The sequence below is a fragment of the Triturus cristatus genome, chromosome 8, assembly GCF_964204655.1.
Source record: "Triturus cristatus chromosome 8, aTriCri1.1, whole genome shotgun sequence".
NCBI classification, from domain to species: domain Eukaryota; kingdom Metazoa; phylum Chordata; class Amphibia; order Caudata; family Salamandridae; genus Triturus; species Triturus cristatus.
In genome coordinates this window covers 227,999,079-228,022,301 of record NC_140591.1, presented here as the reverse complement: position 1 = coordinate 228,022,301, position 23,223 = coordinate 227,999,079, and the positions used below count along the sequence as shown (strand labels likewise).

Below are 23,223 nucleotides of genomic sequence, written 5' to 3'. Positions count from 1 at the left end.
TTGGGGAACAGTGTTCCCTCCAATGTAGGGTTCAACAGAGACTATAAAGAAGAGCTGGAGCCGGTCTATTAAAAAGAGGAACACCATTAGATGGTCATCTAACTAGGATTAGGAAGCGCTCCACTGGATGCTGCCCACACAAGAAAGGCTTTTAACCAAGGTCACTGACACGTGGCGTAGAGACCTCCAGTGACTGCATGCTGGGTAGATGTCAGTGTTCTGTGATTGCTGCATATGTTATCATATGCGGAGGAGCCACCATGAGAAGCTAGCAGACTGACATGCCTGCATCAATTAATACTCGAAAATAGCTACTTTCTGTTTAAGTTAATGTCCCAGGTTATCCTGTCGGAAGATAAGTGAAGCGGACATGCTTGAAAGTGTACAATTGCAGCTTTAAAATAAGAAATGCTTGAGTTAGCGTTCTGGCCTGCCTCTCCTGCATACATATTTTATGGAAGACAACCCAACACTTGTGAACTGGTGAGTTCAACTAAACCAGCCACAAAATGCACGTCACACCTTACCGAACACGAGCCAGGCAAAAAAAAACAAAAAAAAAACAGCGCTTGCCAGACACGCAGGCATCCGCTGTTTATTTTTGCATCCTGCTTTCAAAAGTGAAAGATACAAAAATAAACACGCTTCGCCCTGTCTGCTTTTTTGTCCGGCCCAATCAAAGAGACGGACTGGCGCGTGCAAGGCAGCGTGACGAAGCTTCTGATAAAAAACTTCGTCACAACAGCCTTAATGCAGGTGAGCCAGTCCGGGTGGGCCGATCAAAAAAAGGGAAAAGGAGGCACCCTGGAAAGCTTATTCCCAATGGCAGCGCACCGTTTAACATAAAAGGTGACGCGGGCCAATGGAAATAAGGGGCGGGTCTTCAAGCCCTTTACAGAAACTACTCATATGCATTAAATCTCGCCGAGCGAGCTGCGCATGTGCGCAGCAACGCTTGGCGAGACCTAAAAATGAGAAAGTCAATACAATTTGCATAAGCGAAACCTATTGGCTTTGCCAATGCTTGTTAACACTTGGAGGTGCAACTATCAGGTGTCTATGGTTCACTGAGAGCTTCCGGTACTCAATTTCCTCGAAGTATGCTGGGTGACAGCTTTGCAGCCCAAGTTTTCATTTTGATCCAGGCCTTGATTTAAAGGCATTCGATCTCCTGAAACTAGAATTCAATGCAGTCTTTTGGATGGCCAGGCTGGACAACATTACGTTCCATCATTTTAAGTTTGAGGGTAAAATTCTTCAAAGGGACAAATTCCACATTTAACCCGATAGATTGCCAGTGTTTGAAATTCACCCACGGTGACTGTCTAGGCGCCATGGAGTATACAAGACAATTTGACTATCATTACAGCTGACTTTAATGCTACACTTTTTAAAGTTTATTTTTAATTGGTGAAAGTTTTCATTTTTCCCTTAGTCCACTGAACTTGAATCCAATGTAATTTTATCACACATTTGTATTTGTTTTCTTTTCATGTTCCCATAACATCCAAGCCGCCCCCTCCCATTTTGTTTTCATTAATGCATCATGCATCTCATGAGATTTTCTGTTTTGTTTTATATAGCGCGAACTAGACCCGAGCGATCGGGTATCAGAGCGCTTTACATAGTACCAGTTTTTTTTGTTTTTTTTTTACAGACGGACACATTCATTTTTGTTAGGCACGGGGAGATTAGGTGATTTGCCCAGAATCACAGGATGTTGAGCGTCGTTGCCGAGACTCGAACCCGGTTAACCAGCTTCGAGGTCGACCGCTCTAGCCATAAGGCTACATCCTCTCCCAAAGAGGTAATCTTTTTATCTTAAATATAGTTTGGACACTGAAATTCTATATTTCTTCTGCGGAATACAACAGAATTTAAAAAAAAAACAAGAAAAGCACCATATTCAGCATTCAATACAGCATAGGATTCTCATGTAATGTTCCTTTTTCTGCGTTTGTCTCTTCCCCTTCCTTTCCCCTACTGATCTTTGTCTTTTTAATACTATACTTTTCAGCAGCTTTTCTGCCCCGGCCATCATCCTTAATTGGGTCCCTCCAAGTTGCGTTTATTACTGTTCCCTTTGAATATTTTTTTCAAATATATATTTGAATTTTCTGAAATGTAAAATAGAGGTACAAAACATTAGGATGGAAGCAAAGAAGTGAATTACGACAGCTCACAGACTACAGATAGATAGGTAGATAGACAGAAAGGTTAGGTGACTTTCAAAATGAAAAGGCATTTTGTTTTCTTAACTTTGGCAGCATTAGACGATTCTGTGCAAAACTTTCCAATAAAACAGGCCATCCATTTTGAGTTTAGCACTTTTCATCTCAACTCCCATAGGAATCTTTGCTCCTCGATATATGGCAATAAAACAGGTCAACAGAATGTCAATAAACTTGGCATGAAAGTAGACCTTTAGTCAAGGAAGTGCCTTGGCTTAGTTTGGTATAGATGCGTTAAGTAGCTTTTGAAAAACTGATGTTTAAAAATCTCACTGGGCATTAAGAGGTTAAATTGTATTGATATATTGACAGCTGGGCATGTATGCTATTGATTTGCCATTGATGTATCACAGCACCACTTGACAAATTTGCATGAAATGTGGCAGATGCTTAGAATATTTAGCTTACTCTTGGTGTTTTTGAATCTGGGCAGATTCTTCAAAAAGGGCACAGTCAATAAGAAGAAATAGGTTTATTGATATTAACTGTAGTATCATTACACAAATCTATATGAAATGTGGCAGATGTTTTGCAGGTTTAGCCTTCTCTGGGTATTTTTTGAGCAGATACATTAAACGGTGGAGCAAAGTTAAAAGATGGGCAGCAAAAGCATTGCCGTGTGCTAATTACTTTGATCTTTAATGACTTTATATAAAATTTAGTAGGCTGTTCATGTTAAGCCCAGTGCAGGTTTCTCAGGTTCCATTTTTTTATTTTACGGAATCGTATATAGCGCGAACTTGATGTGAGAAGTTGGCCTGGTATATGCTGTCCACTAGTTATAGTGGGCACCTTGCACCAGTCCAAACGACCCTTATTGATGATTAGGTTAAAGACAATCTTTATTGAAAGGTATCCTAGTGGTAGCTATGGAGAGCAGCCTTCAGGCTAAGTCTGGAAGGAATGTAAAGCAGCTTGGTTTACCAGATTATAATCTCCTGAATGACAAAATGAAAGGAGAACTACACTATATAAAATATATTTATTTATTACTAAACACTCTCTACTAACCTCTTTAAGAGATTAGAGAACAAGGTACACAATATTAAAGCACTAGAACGACAGTAAATAGCACAATACAGAGTGGGCTCCAGGGGAGACCAAACCATATACTAAGAAAGTAGTATAACAACCACGACTTGACTAGACACAGTGCCTAGAGCACGTAGAATCGCTGGGACCCCAAGGAACCACCCAAGGTAGTGACACAGGGGACCCACGGAGGACGGGTGCAGTGTGAGAACACAGACGCGAGCTCCGTACAACTCTATGGGAAAGTCGTGGTTGGAATTTTAAAGATTAAGGACACTTAGGAGAGGGCTTCAAGCAAACCCTTTGGAACATAGCCATGGGGACCAGGAGACGTCGACGACGACCAAAGTCTGCAGGCGAGCTGTCCCACGAAGGATATCTAGTGCTTGGGGGGGTCAGTGTCCGGATTGAACACCAACAAGCCTTGGCAACTGCAACCCATGCGGTCAGAGAACAGATGCTTCGGTGAGGACCAGCAAGGTCCTGGGGAATCCCCAAGTTTCTGAGGGACCCACAGGTCGACCGACCAGGGATTGTGAAGGGACCTAGAGCTGAATCACAAAATACCAGCCCACGGAACACTCGTGGAGTGTAGGCCAGAAATCTTCAGTTGAAATACAGCTCGGGGTCAGGACTACAAGTAGCCCAAAGCACAGCCTCAGGGATCGCCAAAAAGCATATGCTGCTGCAAATGTACACAATGCCCAGGGGTTCGGGTTGCACGGTCCCCACGAGGGATGCGGGTCTCAGAATTGCTGAGAGCACAGATCAACCTCAGAGACCACGGGAACCCACCTCTTGTGTTGCTGAAATCTTTGGAGTCCTTCAGGAGCTGCGTAGATGCAAACCGGTCAGATGCGTTTAAGGTGCCTGCATTGCAGGGAAGTAACTCCTTTACTCCAAGGGAGATTCTTTAGTCATCCAGCACAGAATAGATAGTTGAAGTACTTAGTTTCTGTAGCAGAGTTTCGTCCAGGTAAATCTAAAGTCCTGTAGCCAGGGGTTCCTACTTTATACCCAGGGAAGGGGTGGGCCAAACTCTGTGGACCCACCTATGGGAGGGTCAGGACAGAGGGGCGGCTACACCATGTCCTTTGTCAAGTTTTGCGCCAGAGCAGGAGCAAATGGCTCCTGCAACCGGTTTGAGCTGGACTATGCACAGGGACACCAAATGTGCCCCCAGTGCAGACATCAAAGCACTCAGCGTGCACTCACCCAGCCCCAATACACTAAAACCTGCCTGGGAGGTGGTCACACCTCCCTGTGACAGGAAACCTATCGTCCAGCCTTCCCCTGCCGGAGTTTCGTCCAGCAGCAGGAGGGCAGACTTGTGTCTGTGGCTGGCAGCATCCATTTTGTGATGCCAGGTGCTGTTAAGCTGGAACCGGGTGTGCAGGTGTTGTCATATTTCTCCCTCTAGGAGGGTGGAAACATACCTCCCACACCAGTTACTGGTGTGGAGGTATGAATCCAAGGTGTTTGACACCAAACACGACATGTTTCCATGCAGCCGTTTTAAAGTTCGCATTTACTGCGAGGTTATAATGCACTTAAGTATATATGGTTGGCTGCATCACAAACAACCCCGGAATATAGGTTCCGAAGGCTGCAGAGGGGCTCTGCTCATGCAGGAGCACCCTCTCACATGAAACCCAGCACCCTGCCTTCAGGATTGATAAAGCCTGCCATAGAGGTGACAGGTTTATATGTGCAGTGATATGGAGTAGATATAGTGACCCTATATCTAAGTAAGGGGTGCATGCACCACCTTACACAGGCTACTGTAGCAGACCTGTTGTGTCATTTTGAATGGTCTGCCAGGGGTGTCATAATACATGCTGCAGCCCTTGAGAGGCCTCTGGGGTAGCTATGTCCTTGGTACATAGTATACCATATACTAGGGACTGATAAGGGTACCCCAGTATCCATTCAGGAGTGTACCTAAAGTACATGCAATCAATTTAGAGGAGAAAGCAGCTAGGCCGGGGTCCTGGATAGCAGGATCCCAGCCAGTCTAAGTCGAAAAAAGTGAAACATCAGCAAAATGTGGTGGTAACTATAAGAAGCAGATCCTACTCTCCTACACATGACCCAGTATCTGGTATCAGAGTGCCTTACATAGCACCAGTTGAATATACATTGTGTCCTCATGTAATACAACAGGAGAAATTTGGCTTCAAAACAGAATTTGTTCAATCAATCAATGTATTTGTAGAGCGTGGCTTGTCACCCCATGGAGTAGCCAGGCGCTTAATGGTGGTCTGATTCGAACAGCAAAGTCTTGAGTCCCTTCTTGAAGGCGGTCAATGATGGTGCAGTGAGGAGGTGGAGAGGAAGGTCATGTAAGCTGGTCTGGCGTTGTGGAGGGCCTAGTATGCATGGTTGAGGAGCTTGAAGGTTATTCTTCTGTCAACTGGAAGCCAGTGGAGTTCACGTAGGGTTTGCGTGAAGTGGCTGCAGCGGAGGATGTTTCGGACCAATATGGTTGCTGAGTTTTGGACGTTCTGGAGCTTCTGGAGGAGTTTCTGGTTGTCGCTGGCATAGCGTGCATTGCCGTAGTCGAGTCTGCTGCTGATGAGGGCGTGGGTGACAGTCTTCCTGGATTTGGTGCGGATACATCTGAAGGTCTTTTGGAGCAGACGGAGTGTGCTAAAGCATGATGAGGAGAAAGTGTTGATCTGGCGGTTCATTGTGAGCAAGGAGTCCAGTAAGATGCTGTGGTTTTGTGCGTGGTCTGGTGGTGTTCCCAGTGCAGCGGGCCACCAGGAGTCGTTCCAAGCGGAGGGGGTAGATCCCAGGATGAGGACTTCTTTCTTGTCTGAGTTGAGTTTGAGGCAGCTGTCTTTCATCCAGGTGGCGAGGGCTTTCATCCCTTCATGGAAGTTATTTGCGACTGAGTTCATTGGTGAGGGAGAGGATAAGCTGGGTGTTGTCGGTGTAGGAGAGAGACTATGTTGAGTCTGTGGTTCCTGACAATGGCTGGGACTACATAGACGTTAAAGAGAGTGGGGCTCAGTGAGGAGCCCTGGGGCACTTCACAGCTGATCTCTGTAGGTTCTGAGAGGTACGGTGGTAGTCTGACATGCTGTGTTCGGCCGGTAAAGAAGGAGCAGATCCAGTCCAGGGCTTTGTCACGGATGCTGCGTCGTTGAGCCTTGTGCTTAGAGTGCAGTGGGAGACTGTGTCAAAGGCCACCAAGAGGTCCAGGAGGATGAGGGCCGCGGTTTCGCCCTGGTCGAGGAGGGAGCGGATGTCGTCAGTGGTGGTGATGAGGGCAGTCTCAGTGCTCTGGTTGCTTTCGGAAACCAGATTGGGAAATGTCCAGGAAGTAGTTGACTTCAATGAAAACGGCAAGATGGGCGTTGATGGCTTTTTCAATGACCTTGGCTGGGAAGGGGAGCAAGGAGATGGGCCTTAAGTTCGTGAGGTCTGCGGAAAGCTTCTTCAGCAGTGGGTTGATCTTGGTATGGTTCCAGTCATCAGGGAATGTGGCCGTCTCGATTGAGAGGTGTAGCTCTGGTGTGATGGCGGAGGCGGCTCTGTGGAAGATGTGGTGGTACGGGTACTTAAACTACGAATTCTCCAGTCTGATTCTATCGACGGAGCCGACCGGGGTGGTTATTTGGGCAGGACACGGATCCTTGGAGGCGTAAGTACGGCACAGCCGGCAGGTGGAGGATGTACCCTGGTGGTTTGTAGTATTGACGATTGGATTACAGTCTCCTCTCTCCCGTTACTTAGGTAGCCTATTTTGGCACTCCTACCACTCGGTATTTGAGCTCATGAGGATATTGTTCTTTTTGCAGCAAGTATGTTTTACTTTTTGCTTTGTTGGGCATGCAAACAACCACTATTATATTTCGCCTTACAGGAACTTCGTTTCCTTTCTGAGTAGAGTGTGTGTTTTATGTTTTGTTTTGTTATGTTGTGCTTTTGATGTAGTGTGTCACACAGTATTTTTATCACAGATCACGTGATAACGTTATGAATAGCATTAAAAGACGATCATCGTTCACCTCCTTTTTCAGATCACTGTTCTAACACGACGGAATGAACTTCTATCCATATTACAAAATGTCTTGTGTATCTCTCATTTATACCATTTTCTCCTTTTAGGTTAATAGGAGTATGTAAGACCCATTGGGGCGTTACCAACTCTTGGAGGCTATTTACCTCCTCTTTGATTTTTTCACCCATTATTTTTTACCACATCACAGTGCGTCGTTGGAAGGGATCTTTAAGGTCCTGACGAAGAAGCATGGGGAAGCTTCGAAACATGTCGACACCAGGAGGTCAAGCTCATTGAGGCATACACCCTCCTCCCCCACCTTTTTACTAATACCAGCTTGGATGGCAGAATAAATTTTTTCCCAGTCCAGAGAGCCAGGTATTTTTTAAATCACTCTCCATTCACTCCTGACCCTTCCTTGCACACCCTTGCACTACACATAGTAGTCTCATTAAGAACAGTGCTCCCACGTATACGTAGGTCGTAGCACGCCCCGTCCCGTAGAGGGGCGGGAAGACCCCTATGATGAAGCATGACACCAAGGGCCCTTTTGGTGTGTGAGGGGTATTTTAACAACTGATGTGTATTCTCCACGACCGTGGGATACACATGGTATAAACGGGAGACTCTTGATCTATTGTACTTGCGGGTGGATCCTTTTGTTTATGGAAGATGTGGTGAAGGCAGGGATACGATGGGGCTCCGGAGAGGATGCTCTTCATGGTCTTTAAGGTGTTGTCCATGGTGAGTGGGGTCCGGATGAGCAGGATCTGCTGGGGAGCGACAGTGGTGATTGCGGCGTGGTGGTGGGGTGGCTGTCGTAGAGCTGCTTGATCTTGTGGTGGAAGAAGGTGCAGAGTTTGTTGCAGAGGTCTTGGGAGGGTGGGACGTCTGTGGTCTTGTTGTTGTGCTTGACGGACACCTTGAAGATGGCGAAGAGTTCTTTGCTGTTGTGTGCGCTGGCGTTGATTCATTCCGCCAGGGCCCTTTTCTTTGTGGTTTTGATGAGGTGGTGGTTCGCGGTGTAAGCGGCTTTGAAGGCAGCGTGGGCTTCTGGGGTTTTGTTGTTCTTCCATTCCTTCTCGAGCCGTCTACAGGTGCTTCCGGACTTTTGAAGGGCAGGAGTGAACCAGCTTGCTTTCTTGATGTGTTGTTTGCCGGGTGTTTTGTTGAGGGGAGCTATGGTGTCGGAAAAGTTTGCGATATTGGTTGAGGTTGCGTGCTGCTGTATTGGTATCTGTGAATGTTGGTCGTGGGGTTCTGCGGAGCAAGGTGGTGAGATGTTCTTCAGTGACTTTGTTCCAGTTTCTGCGGGGGAAGCAGTGAGCGTGATGGTGTACGTGGGTATGGTGAAGAAGAGGTGTATGCAGTGGTGGTCGGTCCAGAGGAGTTCGTGGTGTGGCGGACGGTAATGATGTCGCTGAAAATGGGGTTGAGCGCGTGTCCTGCTGTGTGCGTAGGCGAGATAACTAGCTGCTTGAATCCTATGTTGGCGAGGTTCTCCAGGAGGGATGAGGTGTTCTGGTCATTGGGGTTGTCCAGGTGGAAGTTGAGGTTGCCAAGTAGGGTGTAGTCGGTGGATGCAAGAGCCTGGAGTGCAATGAAGTTGATGATGGCGTTGGTGAAGGGAGCCTGGGGGCCAGGTGGTCTGTAGACAAGGGTGCAACAAAGGTGGTGTTTGGGTTGGTCTGGATCTGGAAGTGGAGGTGCTCCATGTAGGTTGCTGGGTCGTCCGAGTGGGTAGTCAGGTGAAGGGTGTTTTTGTGGATGATGGCGATGCCTCTCCCTGGTCGAATGGTGTGGTCCTTGCTGATGATCTTGTAGCAGTCGGGGATGGCGGTGGTGATGTCCGGCACAGAACTGGAGTTGGTCCAGGTTTCCGTCAGGAAGGAGATGTCAGGCGAAGCGGAGTTGAGCAGGTCCCAGATCTCTGTGGCATGTCTGTGGAGGGAGAGAACGTTGAGGAGGATGCAGCTGAGGCAGCTGAGTGCAGTGAGGGGGTCATTTGGGCCAGTGGAGGAGCTGGAGTGTGGAGGTGGGTGAGGGTGCAGCAGCAGTGGTGGCAATACCAGAACCCTGAGATGGCAACCCAGTACCATGTTACATGTTATGTATTTGTAAGAAATTGAGTTATTGGTTGGGAGGGGACGAAGCCCCACTCAGGCAACAACCAAAATCCTTGTCAGGGCGAACCACAAAAGTCACTAAACGCTTAACCCTCTGGTAGCTTGGCACATAGCAGACACTTCTTAACTTAGAGGAAATGTGTATTTATGCAGCACGCAAACAGAGGGGCTCGGCAAAGCTCTCATCCTATCAAGGTGGCCCATCTTGCCAAAACACAGTCCCCCTCTGAGAGACTCTCTGGGAAGAATGCACAAAGGCGAAATGCCAACTACACCTAGTGATGTGACTTCGGACAAAGGCATCAAAATGGTTAGGCTAAAATAAAAATAAAACACCAACTTTCTAAAAGTGGCATTTAAAGAATTGTGACTTAAACCTCGACTTTACCATTAAGGAGGATTTTAAATTACAATTCTTCAGAGACCAAACATGAGATTTCTACCTATTCCCAAACATCAGTTAATACTTATTAAATGTAATATGGTAACCCAATGTTATCCTATGATGGAGGTAGGCCTTTTTCACTCCAAGGTCATGTAAAACAAACGTACATGTCTATCTTTTTAAATATACTGCATCCTGCCCTATGGGTGGTTAAGCGCCTACCCCAAGGGTGACCTATCAGAAAGGAAGGTATTGGGGATTTTGTGCCAAGTCAAATTGACAGTTTAAACCGCACACAGGCTGCAATGGCAGGCCTGAGACATATTTACTTTAGTGAGTGGCACAATGAGTGCTGCCCGACCACTAGTAGCATTTAACTGCAGGTCGTGGGAACATGTAGTACCATTTTACTAGGGACTTATAAGTAAATTAAATGTGTAAACTGGTTGTAAGCAACTTTTACCATGTGTTGAGTAAAGAGCAAAAGCATTGGTCAAGTATACAGAGTCCTAAAAGTCAACAAAAACAGGTTCAGAAAACAGAAGGGGGCAAGGCAGAAAAGTCTGGGAATGATCCTGTAGAGAGCCACGTCCAACACAACACCCTCCAAAAAAAAAGCCAGGGTTGACTGTTCAATACCATGATGGACTTAGGCAATGAGCTTCTTCTGCAGTGGCACTTTCCATTCTATGCCCTTCTGAACTCAACTGGATCCCTCCTTTAGTACTCTCCTGAGCCACTGAACAGACACATGGGGAAGCTTCTCTTCATCTGTGGACCCCATCTGTGAAGCTCCTAACCCTTAAGTTGCTCACAGATGCATCCCAGTAGGCAGAAAAAAGTGATGAGGGCCATTCTGCCCCTTGGATCAGACTTCTGTTTCCAACCCAAGGTAAACTCTGCCCATAAAGAGAGCAACCAAATGGGATGATGTTAAGCCAGCCAAGACGGTGGACGCAGTTCTCTTAGAGCTCCGTAAGCGTGCCCAACCATCGACATCCATCCAAGCGGACGACTCAACAGGGGACTCACTTGGCTATGCGGGAGACTCTCCACGACGTGCTGCTCCCTCGTCTGTGCCCTAGACCTAATTGTGGCGATGCCAGAGGGCGATGAACACGCGAGTGGCATGGCGACCAGCAGCATGGCAGTGACCGGCGTCCAGCTCCTACTTACGTGAGCTGCAGCCGGAGCAGAGAGAACCTAGGGGATACAGCAGAGATCTCCTTGGAAGCCCCAGCGACAGCAATAAGGCGAGTCACTGAGAAGGAGGATCGTCTGACCATAGCCCCCGCGATGGTGCTGTGCTGCAGAACCCCACACCTAAAGGCCTTACCCGCTGCGGCGCCCAGACCACCTTACGCAGAGACACCAACGCTGAGGGATTGAAGTCGGTGGCAAAGGCCACCGAGTCTGCTACCAGAATAGGGCCCCCATCCTGGCGACCGTGGTTCGAGGGCCTTCGTGCCTACTGACGGAGGGCACTGTGTTGGAGCCCCTGCCCCTCAGAATCGGTGCCATTTCCTGGGTGTGCTGCCTCAAGAGCATGGACTTTGCTGAGAGGCATATTCGGGGCTCTCCCCGGCTGCACATCCCGGTGAGATACCCAGGACCCCACCAGCCCCCAAAAGAGCACAGTAGGTGAGGAGCAGCATGGCCATGCGGGAAGGATGGTGGCGGAGGGCCTCCGTCCTGGCCCCTGAGTTGGCACCAAAATCAAGGTGTATGGGTGGACCAGCGTCAGACATCTTAGGGGAGGGAGGCCTTGCCTTTCCCTGCCTCTCCCACCCCACTTTTGCAGAGACCCCCCTGCTGCGAGGCCTGCAGCCCCAGGCAAATTCTTCAGCAGTCCACAGGCCCCTAATGGTATGGGGGCCTGGAATGCGGCGAAGGACAATACTCACCCGGCATTCAGACAGGACAAAGGCCCTGCTAACGTGGCCTTTCTGCCTGGGTGAGCTGAGGAGCTGTTTGTTGCAGCTGGGGGGCGTGGTAAGTCTGGAGGCGGGCGGGGGGTGGGGGGGGGGGGGGGGGGGGAGGCGAGCCTCCCTGCGCCATCTCGGCACCTCACTAGTTCTGACCAATGCATCTGCGTCGCAACCGAGATTCGCGCACCACGCAGTACTGGCGTTGGGACTGGAACCAAGGGCAATTGTGACTGGCACTGAACCACACAGAAGTCACTGCGGGGCCCTGGGCAGGCGGAGTGTGTCTCCTTTCTCCTGCTGTACTGTGCTACCCAGCAGATCTGTGGGACCCCCATGGGTGCTGCCCCCCTATCGCCCGGTCTGCTCAGGCACGGGAAGCCCCTGGAGGCACTACCTCAGCACTAATAGGATAAACTGCAACCTCATGGGTACACACGTCATGTGGAAAGCCAGAACATCTCTCCTGCCACTGGTCTTCTCCCAGTGACCCTGCTGGGACGCACTACAGGTCCCCAACGGCTTGGTTCCTGTCACTACATTGCCACCAGCGGAGTTCAAATGTTTTCCTCACATTGGGCTGCACAGGGCATGAAGAGCACCTGCAGCCGTGGAAGATAGCACCTCACCTCCACAGTTCTCCACACAACGCCAAGAGAATCCCTCCTGCATCAATCCGTGGTCCCCTTTGCCATGGGATGGCTGCACTCCGCTGCTGGGACTCAGCTGGCGACCCCTGCAAGGCCACTCTTCCTGATTCCCAGCAGAAGAGGGGGTGAGAAGGAACGCCAGTGCTTACCATGTCAGATAAACTAGACAAGTTCTGGTGGCGATCGAGCACTCTTGAATCACCATGGATGCCAGATTTAGGTCCCTGGTGGGAGACTTGAACTTACTCCGGGACAACAATCATAAGCTTGCAGATAGCGTATCATATAACAAGAAATCCCTATGCGCCCTGCAACCACTTACTAAGGACCACCACTCTGCAATCCAAGATCTAAAGGGCAGAGTCACGCAATGAGAGAACAGAAACGACAACCTAAAATGTTGCTCCCATATGAGCTGGGGCTTCAGGAGGGAGTCGATGGAACTGATCCCATAGCCTACCAAGAGACCTGGTTCAAAACTTTCACCCAACCTCGGATCTCACCTACTTCTACTCCTTCGAAAGGGCACATCAAGTGCTGGCGAGCCATCTGCCCCGGGCTCCTCCTCCCCTCTTGCTCCCCCTACCTGCTCCCCCCCTGCCCTATGCTGGTGAAACTGCTTCACCCAACCAACCTTAGACCCTAAATGTCCAGAAAGCTACAGGCCCATCTCTTTGCTACCTTACCCAGTGAAGATCGTGGAGCGCCTGGTGAGCAGGTCGCTTTCCCAATTCCTGGAGGTAAACAATAAGCTGGAAGATGAGCAATTTGGGTTCCGGCAGGTCATGGGACGGAAACTGCTCTGATAACCGCTCTGGATGATCTACGAATGTGTGAAGACAGGGGACAACCAGCTATTTTAAACTTGCTGGATCTGTCTGCTGCATTCGATACGGTTAACCACGCGATCCTCCTAGCAAGGCTGGAAGAAATGGGGGAAGTAGGGGTGGCTAGGAGATGGGTTCAGTCATATTTGGCTAACAAACAGCAGGCTGTGGCTCTCCCCCCCCCTTTCCAATCTGATTTTGTGGACATTGAGCATGGGGTACCCCAGGGGGCCTCAAACAGCCCTATTTTATTTAATGCCTACATGAGGCCGCTGATAGGTATCACCAAGTCATTCAACACTAGGTTTTAATTATGCGGATGATACCCAGCTCATTCTGTCCCTGGAAGGTGACAATGATGGTGCACTGGATAACTTCCATGCTTGTATGCGGGAAATGGTTAATTGGCTGCGAGATAACTGCAATTTAACAATGACAAAACCGAGATCTTGCATTGTGGAGTAGATAGAGTGCCACCGGTTCTTCCTCCTATTTTTTGGCCTATCCCCACAGATGCCCCTTTGATACCCGTGAGGACGGTGTGAAATCTGGGGGTCAGCTTTAGTGACAAGCTGAATCTAGAATCTCATGTCAACATGTTGATAGGGAGCGGTTATACTCTTATCAGAGAACTGCGGAAGGTGCTGCCAGTGCTTCCAGTCCAGGCCAGAGTTTCAGTGGTCAGGAGTGTCATCATGAGCCACATGGACTACTGCAATGCTCTGCTACTGGAGGTTCCGAGATATTTGCTCGATAGGCTCCAGAGAATTCAGGCGGCAGTAGCAAAACTTGCACTTATGAGACCACGTTGGACATCATCATCCCTGGCTTTGGCTGAGTTGCACTGGCTCCCGGTGGCTCAAAGGGTACAGTTTAAGTCTTTGTGCATCATGTTTAAGGCTCTACATGGAACTGGGCCCAAACTGTTACAGAATAAGTTTGGATGGTATGCTCCTATACGCAGCCTCTGCGCCTAATCAGCCAATCTGGTAATCATACCCAAAATAAAGAAAGTAACTATGGGGGGAAGAGCGTTTGGCATGGCAGCCGCTCACCTCTAGAATAGCCTTCCTTGTGAACTGCGACAGGTAAAGGATTTGAAAATGATGTAAAAAAATGAAGACCTGGCTTTTTCCCCAGAGTATAATTTTTTTGTATGACCTGCCCCCCCCCCCCTTCCTCCCCCCCCCCCCCCCGAGTATAACCTTTTTAGTTTAGCTTTCCCCGTTGGTTAACACATGTATATCACAGGGCCAGGATGCCCGTAGGGTTACAGTGCGCTTTATAAGTGGTCATACAATACAATACAATACTTTAAGGACAGAGTGGCAATACTTCACGCAGACGGGACCCCTACAAGTGGAAGACATGCACATTATGTTATGCCCAACTATACCCAAGCGACGCCTTCATCAACGGGGGAAACAATACACCCTGCTGTTCCCACCCGACTTAAAATAATTTCAAATGGCACCACTACTTTCTTCACTGATCTTACAGAGGCATCGGACTGGGCAGAGCTGCATGTGAAAGACCCATCTGATCGCCTCATCACGAATCTCTTCAGCTGACAAACACGTCACCACAATACTCCACTGGCGGCCCCTCAATGCCACAGGCAAACGTTACTCCTGGACACTAAAGGGCACCTGGACTATGTCTTGGGCACACGTTTAGTCCACCCCCCATGATGCACAAGAGTATATTAAACATGCTTGTTTGGGCGTATCGCAGGTTGTGGTAGGCCCACAGCATTGGGATTTCTTTCCCCCACTTGTTACAGTTTCCCTCTATCACTTTTGTCCTCCCATTCCCATCACTAAGGCAGGCAGGCAGGTGCCGTATGGTTCCGGGGTCGCGAGCTGAGCTACTGGAGAATGGACCCCTTATGCTCATCATTCGCACTACACCAACATCACTATGACTCTTAGCACTGACACCCGATTTCTCAACTTAAACATTCGCGGCATGCACACCGCTAGAAAGCGCGACGCAGTCTACTACTACATCAAACAGCAGGAGCAGATATCTTTCCTCCAAGAGACACATGTTACAGATGAGGAGCTAGGCTGTTTGCGGAAGCGCTGTAGAGGCATCTTCTACACCACAACATACTGGGAGTACGCGCGGGAAACCATGGTGTAGATCCGCCTCGGGGGTCCTTTCCAGGAAACTAACAGGGGTAGACCAAGATGGTCGCTATGCCCTCCTTGAAGGCCGCCTTGATGGCCAAACAGTCCTCCTTGGCAGCATCTACATGTCCAACAATGAGCACGGGAAATTCTGGGATGCCCTCTAGGTTGAACTCGCACACAGCACATCGTTGCCATGGATATTAGGGGGAAGGGCCAACAACTGCAAACTTGCCCTGACTCTAGACAGGTCCCACCCTCCCTTACCCCACTCCCCTCCGCACGCACAAGCTTCCGAACCTGGGTGCATCGTTGGGCACTTACCGACACATGGCGATCCAGACACCCCACGTCCTGCCTTTACTCCTTCCACTCGATTCCGCACAATTTCTATGTGCACCTTGACCGCTTCCTCAGCGCCCCTATATTGCTACCCCTGCTACAACACAAGGATTACCTGAATCAGATAATCTCTGATCACGACACACACATCATGGCCTTCAAATGGACACCACCCATGGCTCAATAGGTGACAGGGGTGAACCTTTCCTCCCCCTGCCTCTCCATCTGGGCCCTGTACCCTCCATTTTAGAGGGTTACTTCCAGAAACCTGAGCTTTCAGGCCACCCCTCACAGCTCTTTCAACACTGGTGATAATTTATTTCCCAGAATGCAGTCACTGGGGACTAAATATGACCCTCCTTTGGGTCAACTCCCCACCCTTTCACGGGATACCAAAGCCTCGAGGTGGAAATGTTCTACCCCTTGGGCTACATTACCCTACACACCTGTCCTGTGTACTTCTCTGGGGAAACTAGCCTTTCCACTACCGTGGTCTGGCTAGCACTTGTATCTCTCAGAGCAGTGACAGTCATTCCATTCACTGTGACCACGGGGAAGTGTCAACTATCACCCACTGGAATTACAAGCCTATTCTTAGAGTCTGCCTCCCAGCTAAGGGAGACCACAGCATGTTCTTCCACCTGCTCATGGGGACTACCACCTCCCCCTAAAGCTACATTGGCCATCCCCTTAGAGATTCAACCATTGGGCGGTTTCTTACGACAGAGTCCGTCTGCTTGTGTCCTTACTCAGAACAATCAAACCAGGGGGGCTGGAAATGGGGCACACTGAGCCACCACCCACTAAAACCTGCTCCCTGTTTCTCAGAAGGGCGATGGGAACGGTTTCCCCTCCACCTTATTCTGGAGCTTGTCCGGAACCTCCCTGAACCATCCTTCTTGGGGTCACTCCCAGGTACCTATTTAGATACTCTGGTGCTGATCCAGAGGTTCCCCTCCTTTGCAAGCTCCTTGGGGTAAAATAGCTTGCTGTCAATCAGGTGTTGGAGCAAATACTGAGCATGTGCTCTCTCAGAATACGGTCATAAACCCCATTTGAAATAATTTACAGTACTGCCCTTCACCCAACCACTTCTGGTATGGCAGTTTCTGAATGTCCCTAATCGCATGCAGTACTTTTCCAGGGGTGAGCCCAAATTTGGTGACAAAATGGCTTTCATGGGGGCATACTTAATTTGATCTCGAACCTCTAGTGTAAGAAGGGTGACCCGCCCCAATCTGGGCATGTGATTCCACAAGTGATTCCGCAAGCTATCCACCTAATCCTCCTCTGGGACCCTGTGCATCCTCAGAGCTACCTCACAGGCAGGAAACCATATTTCTATGTCATCCCCCACCACATAGCTAGGCACCAGGTTTTGTATGCAGACTCTCACCACTCCAGTGGACACTGAAGGTACACTGTTACGATTACTGCTGGACCCTGCTTTGAGGTCCAGCTCCTTGAAATTCATCTCATGAGCTATTCTCCTTTTATCCAGGGGCAGCTTCTTTTCCTCAGGGGCTCGGGCCACCTACTCTGCTACCCTTTTGGCAGCCATTACAATATAAAGGGGTGACCCAAAAAGGCCAAGGACCTGGGTAACGCCCGGTATAGGAAACAATGGTCCTAGACTACATTAAGGTTTAGACTTTAGTAGTGAGAGGTATTCATCGAGTGAAAATATCAGATACATTAGAATTCACATTGCATCAATGTAACATCAATTCCTTAGCAGGTATCGTTAGAACTGTTGAGTTTTTTCTTAATCTTACAACCATTATAAGCCTGTTTTTAATTCACAACTATTTTAATTATTGAAAGATCATTTTTCGATGTCCCTGGGTCTAGTGCAATATTTACCTGGGACACCTTGACGAGGTGAGGCAACTCTCCGGTCCACCGCGGTCTCGTTAGCAGACCGACTGAGAGAAGAGAGGCAGCCCAGCTTGGAGTCTATTAGGCCATGGACAGCCGCCATTTTCTGAGCGGTTAGCGCTCTAGTGCTCACTCTGCCACCGGGACAGGGCTCTGGCCCTTGTCCATAAATAAAACACGTTTGCGGACGCGCAGCAGGCGCGCCTAAGGCAAGCCGTCTGCGCCCGGACGTTGCCTGCTGCCAGGAACTCTGCTCTAACGTTATATAGGTAACTCAAAATACCCCCTTTAACCTACTCTAAATCTGTGTTTGTGGAAATTGGAAATAAGGTTAACAACACTGGGTGTAAGGGGAAAATATCAATGGAGAGTGGCCCTCATTTTGGTAAATGCTCATATTGCGACCGGTTCACGGCCCATCCACCTCAAACACAGGGCCCCTGCACCCTTATCCCATAAACCATCGAGCTCTAAATAATGAGGCACCCGGAGAGGGAAAGCAGAAGTAGGATGGGAAAGCATACATCTTACAGGGCCTGTATCTTAAGGCAAGATCTATCCCTAAGCACACAGTTGAAATCTGGGATATGTTAGACTGTCTGAAATCAGACATCTGTCTCTTCACAGAAACCTGGCTGCATGAGCAAGCCACCCCAGCTTTGGCTATCGCCTTCCCTGAGGAGTACACAGTGTCCAGACTAGACAGAGTGGGCAAGAAGGGGGGAGGTCTGGCTATTGCCACGCGCCTATCGCTACATATTAAAATTCTGGACACAGTTTCTACCCCCAGCATGGAGTTAATGGTATTCAGGTTGCAACTTGCCCATGGCTCAAGGTGGTTGGGAGCGGTAGTTTACCATCCTCCTGGTGAAAACAAGAAATCTTTCTGTACCTCACTATTGGAAACCCTTGCCCCCTACACCCTACAATCAGACAACTTCCTACTAGTAGGAGATTTCCACCATCATCTAGACACCATCTCCAATTCAGACTCTGCATGCTTAATAGCAGCCATGGAATCTTTAGGCTTCTCTCCTAAAGTATTCAGCCCCACGTCCACACAACGGGAGACACGCTGGACACCAACTTTACAAATATCTAGGACCTAGTAGTAGATCTCCCCTTGGCATTAAGCTGGACAGACCATTTGGCTTTAAGATTCTCATCGGAAATTCTTAAGCCATCAAACCAGCCTCAATATCGTAGGGGTCCTCAGAGATCTTGAAGAAAGGTGACACTAACGTCATTTAGCTCCGCGTTCACTGCCCCACCATTTGATAACCGTGTAGATAGTGATGCGGCATTGGAAACGCTGGAGGCCTCGGTAACTCAGGCCCTATATATCATTGCCCCATCCAGGGTAGGCAAGATCTGGGAAAGGGCAGCTCCAGGAGCATGGTACACAGAGAGCCTAGAGAAAGAAAAAGCTGCATGTAGAAATAGGGAGAGAAAATGGAGAAAATCCAAACAGGAGGGGGACAAATTAGCTATAGAACAGCACACAGAGCATAACTAAACAACTGCAACATAGCCATAAGATCGCATCTAAGCACCAGAATTATCCAAGCAAAAAGCTCTTCCAAAGAGCTATTCAAGATCCTTAAGGAGTTCACCAACCCAAGAGCAAATAACCCTTCCCTTCTGTCGACGCAAAAGCTATGCGATGATCTAGCGAATCATTTAAAGCAAAAGATCGATAAAATCTATAGCGTCTTTGGCACGGAAGAGGATTTTAGGGTGGTATCACATGTCACTGATGAACCCATCTCTCCCTGCTTGGAGTTCTTCACAGACTACTTCTAAGCAAGTTCTGCCCTTACTAGTGCATACTAAATCGGCTCCCCTTTAGACCTGGCTCCTCCTTTCTTTATCTCAGCCCTTGCACCAGCTCTCGCAGACTCGATTACGGACGTCTGCAACATATCATTAGCCACTGCCACCTTCCCACATAAATGGAAAATGGCACAAATAAAGCCTTTAAAAAAAAAAAACTAAAAAAAAAAACAGGCTGATCATTCGGATCTACAAAATTATAGACCTATCTCTCTTCTCACATTTTTATCTAAAGTCATGGAGGCCTTGATCAATAAACAACTTAAGGGCTACTTTGAAGAGAACAACCTACTTGAGCCTTCTCAGTCAGGCTTCTGTGCGCTTTATAGCACCGAATCCGCACTGACTGAAGTCACTGACATGATCAAGTTGGCTTTGGACAAGGGGACACCCACGATGCTAGATCTCCTTGACTTGTCAGCAGCTTTTGACACCATCTCTCATAGAATCCTTTAGGATAACCTACGAGAGATTAGTGTCAGAGAAATGGCTCTAAAATGGTTCAAAGCTTCCTGGCCGATAGAACACAACCTGTCCAATTGGACACGTTCACATCACAGACCATGGCTGTCGACAAGGGGGTGCCCCAGTGGTCCATGTTAAGTCCCACTTTATTCAACATCTATGTGTCTTCGCTGGCCACAATTATAAGATCTTGTGGGTTCGATACCATCTTGTACGCAGACGATACCCAAGTGACCGCATCGACCAGAGAAAAGTTTAAAAACTGCATGCTAAAAATAGCCTCATGGATGACTGTGAATTTTCTACAGCTTAACTCCAATAAAACAGAGATTCTGCTGTTCGGAAAAGCAGAGGAGCTTTGTGCCACAGATTGGTGGCCATCGAAGCTCGGTGAACCTCCTACGCCAAAAAAGTGGGGGAAGAATCTGGATGTTATAATTGATGATAGACTTTCCATGGAGGAGAATATGAAAACCATCTCGGGCACTTGCTACGGCCTGAGAAAAATCTTTCCTTGGATCCCCCTTTCGGCCAGAAAAGCCCTTATACAGGCCCTCTAGTTAGCAGACTTGATTATGGAAATTATTTACTGGTAGGGATCAGGGAAGATTTACTTGCCAGGCTACAGGTTGTTCAGAACACAGCCTCGCCTCTAACCCTCCATCAGCCTGTCCAAACCCCGTCGGCACCCCTTGTACGACAGTGGCACAGGCTGCCTGTTAGGAAAAGAGCAGAATTCAAGCTTTTATTCCTGGTGTTTAAATCACTCCAGGGGAAAGGTCCAGCTTATCTAATGAAGAAGCTAAAACCATAAATCCCTGCCCGCCAACTGAGATCGAGCGACCGACAGCTGCTCTGCTCCCTAAGAATCAGGAGAGTCAGAATGGGGGGCCGCTCCTTCTCATATCTTGCCCCTTTCCACTTGAACAGACTGCCAGATAACATACGTGCCTGTTCCAATCTTAGGCAGTTCAAGAAACTTCTTAAAATCTGGTTGTTCTGTCATTAACCAGTTATCTTCGATCGGCTTGGTCTGCTATTCGGGCAGCGAGAGATCCCCTTGGATCGATTGCGCCCTACAAATCTAAATAATAAATAATAATTCAAACGTGTATATCCCCAAAAAACATAAAGGCACATACTAGTTCAAATATTGTCTGTTTTTATACTCAATTATTTTATATATCACAGATCACCATGTTCAATGTTTCATTAGAGAAAGGTTGCTCCAAAGGGAGTGTGACAAAAGGGGTAAGGTGCTCATGAAGTAGGACAGATATATAGGAGGGGAATCCAACAGATAAAGCAATCAATTTCCCATCCTAATATTATTGGTAAACTGGTCGTGGTTCACAATGACACCAGTCTTTTATTTACAAGTGCTTAATAATTATTTTTTGATGGTGCCCAGAGATTATTCATCTGTGAAAGAGGCAGGGCTTGGATGACGTCAGGTACAGGCCTGCTGGGGGAAAGTGTAAACGTTTCGACCGTGGCCCATAGAGGGTAATTTATTCCTCTGCAGGCGGGTCTTCCTCAGGACAGGGGAAGGACGGCAACCTGAAGGTGCAAATGGATGAACTTAATTAGAGACATACATTCAAAGTAGCCGAAGATAAGTTAAAAACTATGTGCCTACTCACTGACCTAGGTTGAGGTAGAGTCAGGATTATAGCCCCTCAGGCGGCGGTCTGTAACAAGTGGAGGATATACATTATAAACTAAATCATTGATTATAGGCACTATCATCACAGCCCAGTAGACCACTGCCTACTTACCAGCACTGAATCTGCAGCATGGCTAATTATCATTTATGAAGGATGGAGGCAGCAGTGCTTGAAAATCAATCAAGGATGAGTAAATCGCCCACAGCATCTAGAAATAACAAAACAAAAGTGAGGACTAATTAAGCCCCACGGAGCATGAAGGAGCGGACAAGGATAGCCGTCGTCCTTGGCTAGGAGAATTACCGCATAATGTATTCTGCGCGCATCCCAGGGGATCCGTGTTGAACTCCTCGAGTCACAGACTACGAGTGAGTCAGCGCGGTGGATATAGATTAAAGGGCTGCCGAGGAGGGTGTGCACGCAGTGAACGTGCTGTGTCAGAGAGACACGTAGCTGTTTTTTCTGGCAGAATGCCACGTAGCTGCCTGTCAGGACCGGTATGAATGACAGACTGTTCCTTCAGCACAATACAAGACGTACATAACTAATGATATTACAAAACGAAAACAATATACAATATTTACATGACGGCAAGCCGCCTGAGATTAAGCATCGTGGAGAATGTTGGATGTTCAACTTAATAGATACATATAAATGTAATTAAAGTGCACGATACATAAGTTGGAAGAATCAAGTGTATAGAATATAAAAAAGTGCCATAGGTTGCAGTGTACTATATACAGTGGCTGGGGAGTTCCTATGTCTAGCAACAGAACTAAAAAGTAGCCTTGGGCGGATCATAGTGTAGAACAGGGGATCTAACCATTGCTTAGGGTTGCCACCTGTCTAGCAATCTCCTCATACTCATTCAAACCCCTTGCCACAGTGTCAAAGGTGTGTATCCATTTACACTCACGGATACTGAGTGTGTTGGAAAAGTTGCCCCCCCTCGGATTGGGTTTGACCTGTTCAATAACCCACCACTGAAGACTCTCAGCCGAGTGCCCAAAGGAAGTAAAATGTTCCACAAGGGGGGCACCCTGTACTCTGCAGCGAATTCTGCTGCAATGCTGCAGTATGCGGTCCTTCACTTTTTGTAAGGTTTGTCCCACGTACATGAAGTCACCAATTCCGGAAAATTCTACCCACTATCCTACATCCTTTGGAACAGGTGATCAACGAGTCCCTCAGCGCAGCGGTCATGCCTACAGCTTGGAAACAGGCCAGGGTGATACCGCTGCTCAAAAAAACCTTCCTTAGACCCTACAAAGCCAGAAAAATGTTCCGGCCTATCTCCTTGCTACCTTGGCCTGCTAAGATCACGGAGGCCTACGTTAACTCTCTCTCCTCACAGAACTTCTTAATTCTAACAATAGGCACGACCCCAAAATGTTTTTCGCCCTGGCCATAGCACCGAGTCAGTGCTTTTGGCCGTGACAGAACATCTCTGGAAAGCCTTAGACGCTGGGCAAACATCGGCACTGATACTTTTGGATCTTAGTGCCGCGTTCAACACGGTGTCTCACGCCATTTTGCTACGACGCCTGGTGGAGGCGGGAGTCACTGGCTCAGCCTTGAAGTGGGTAGCATCTTTCCTTGCAGACAGGATGTTTCAGGTGATAGCTTCCCCCTTTACCTCTAGCATCCTTCCTATAGGTCAAGGGGTACCACAGGGCTCTTCCCTGAGCCCTCTGCTTTTCAATCTTTACGTTCAACCTCTG

At 48.2% G+C, this 23,223-nt stretch overlaps 1 protein-coding gene and 1 long non-coding RNA gene across 3 annotated transcripts in view; both read right to left on the bottom strand.

Moving 5' to 3' along the window:
• The window catches only part of CEP57 (centrosomal protein 57), a 466,839-nt gene that overhangs the window by 150,973 nt on the left and 292,643 nt on the right, over positions 1 to 23,223 (bottom strand). The gene's annotated exons all lie outside the window — the stretch shown is intronic.
• LOC146801893 (uncharacterized) lies at positions 21,267 to 21,704 on the bottom strand. The gene is made up of 3 exons (XR_014967664.1): positions 21,614 to 21,704; positions 21,483 to 21,526; positions 21,267 to 21,395 (listed from the first exon to the last, which is right to left on the bottom strand). It is a non-coding gene; the product is annotated as an uncharacterized LOC146801893 (long non-coding RNA).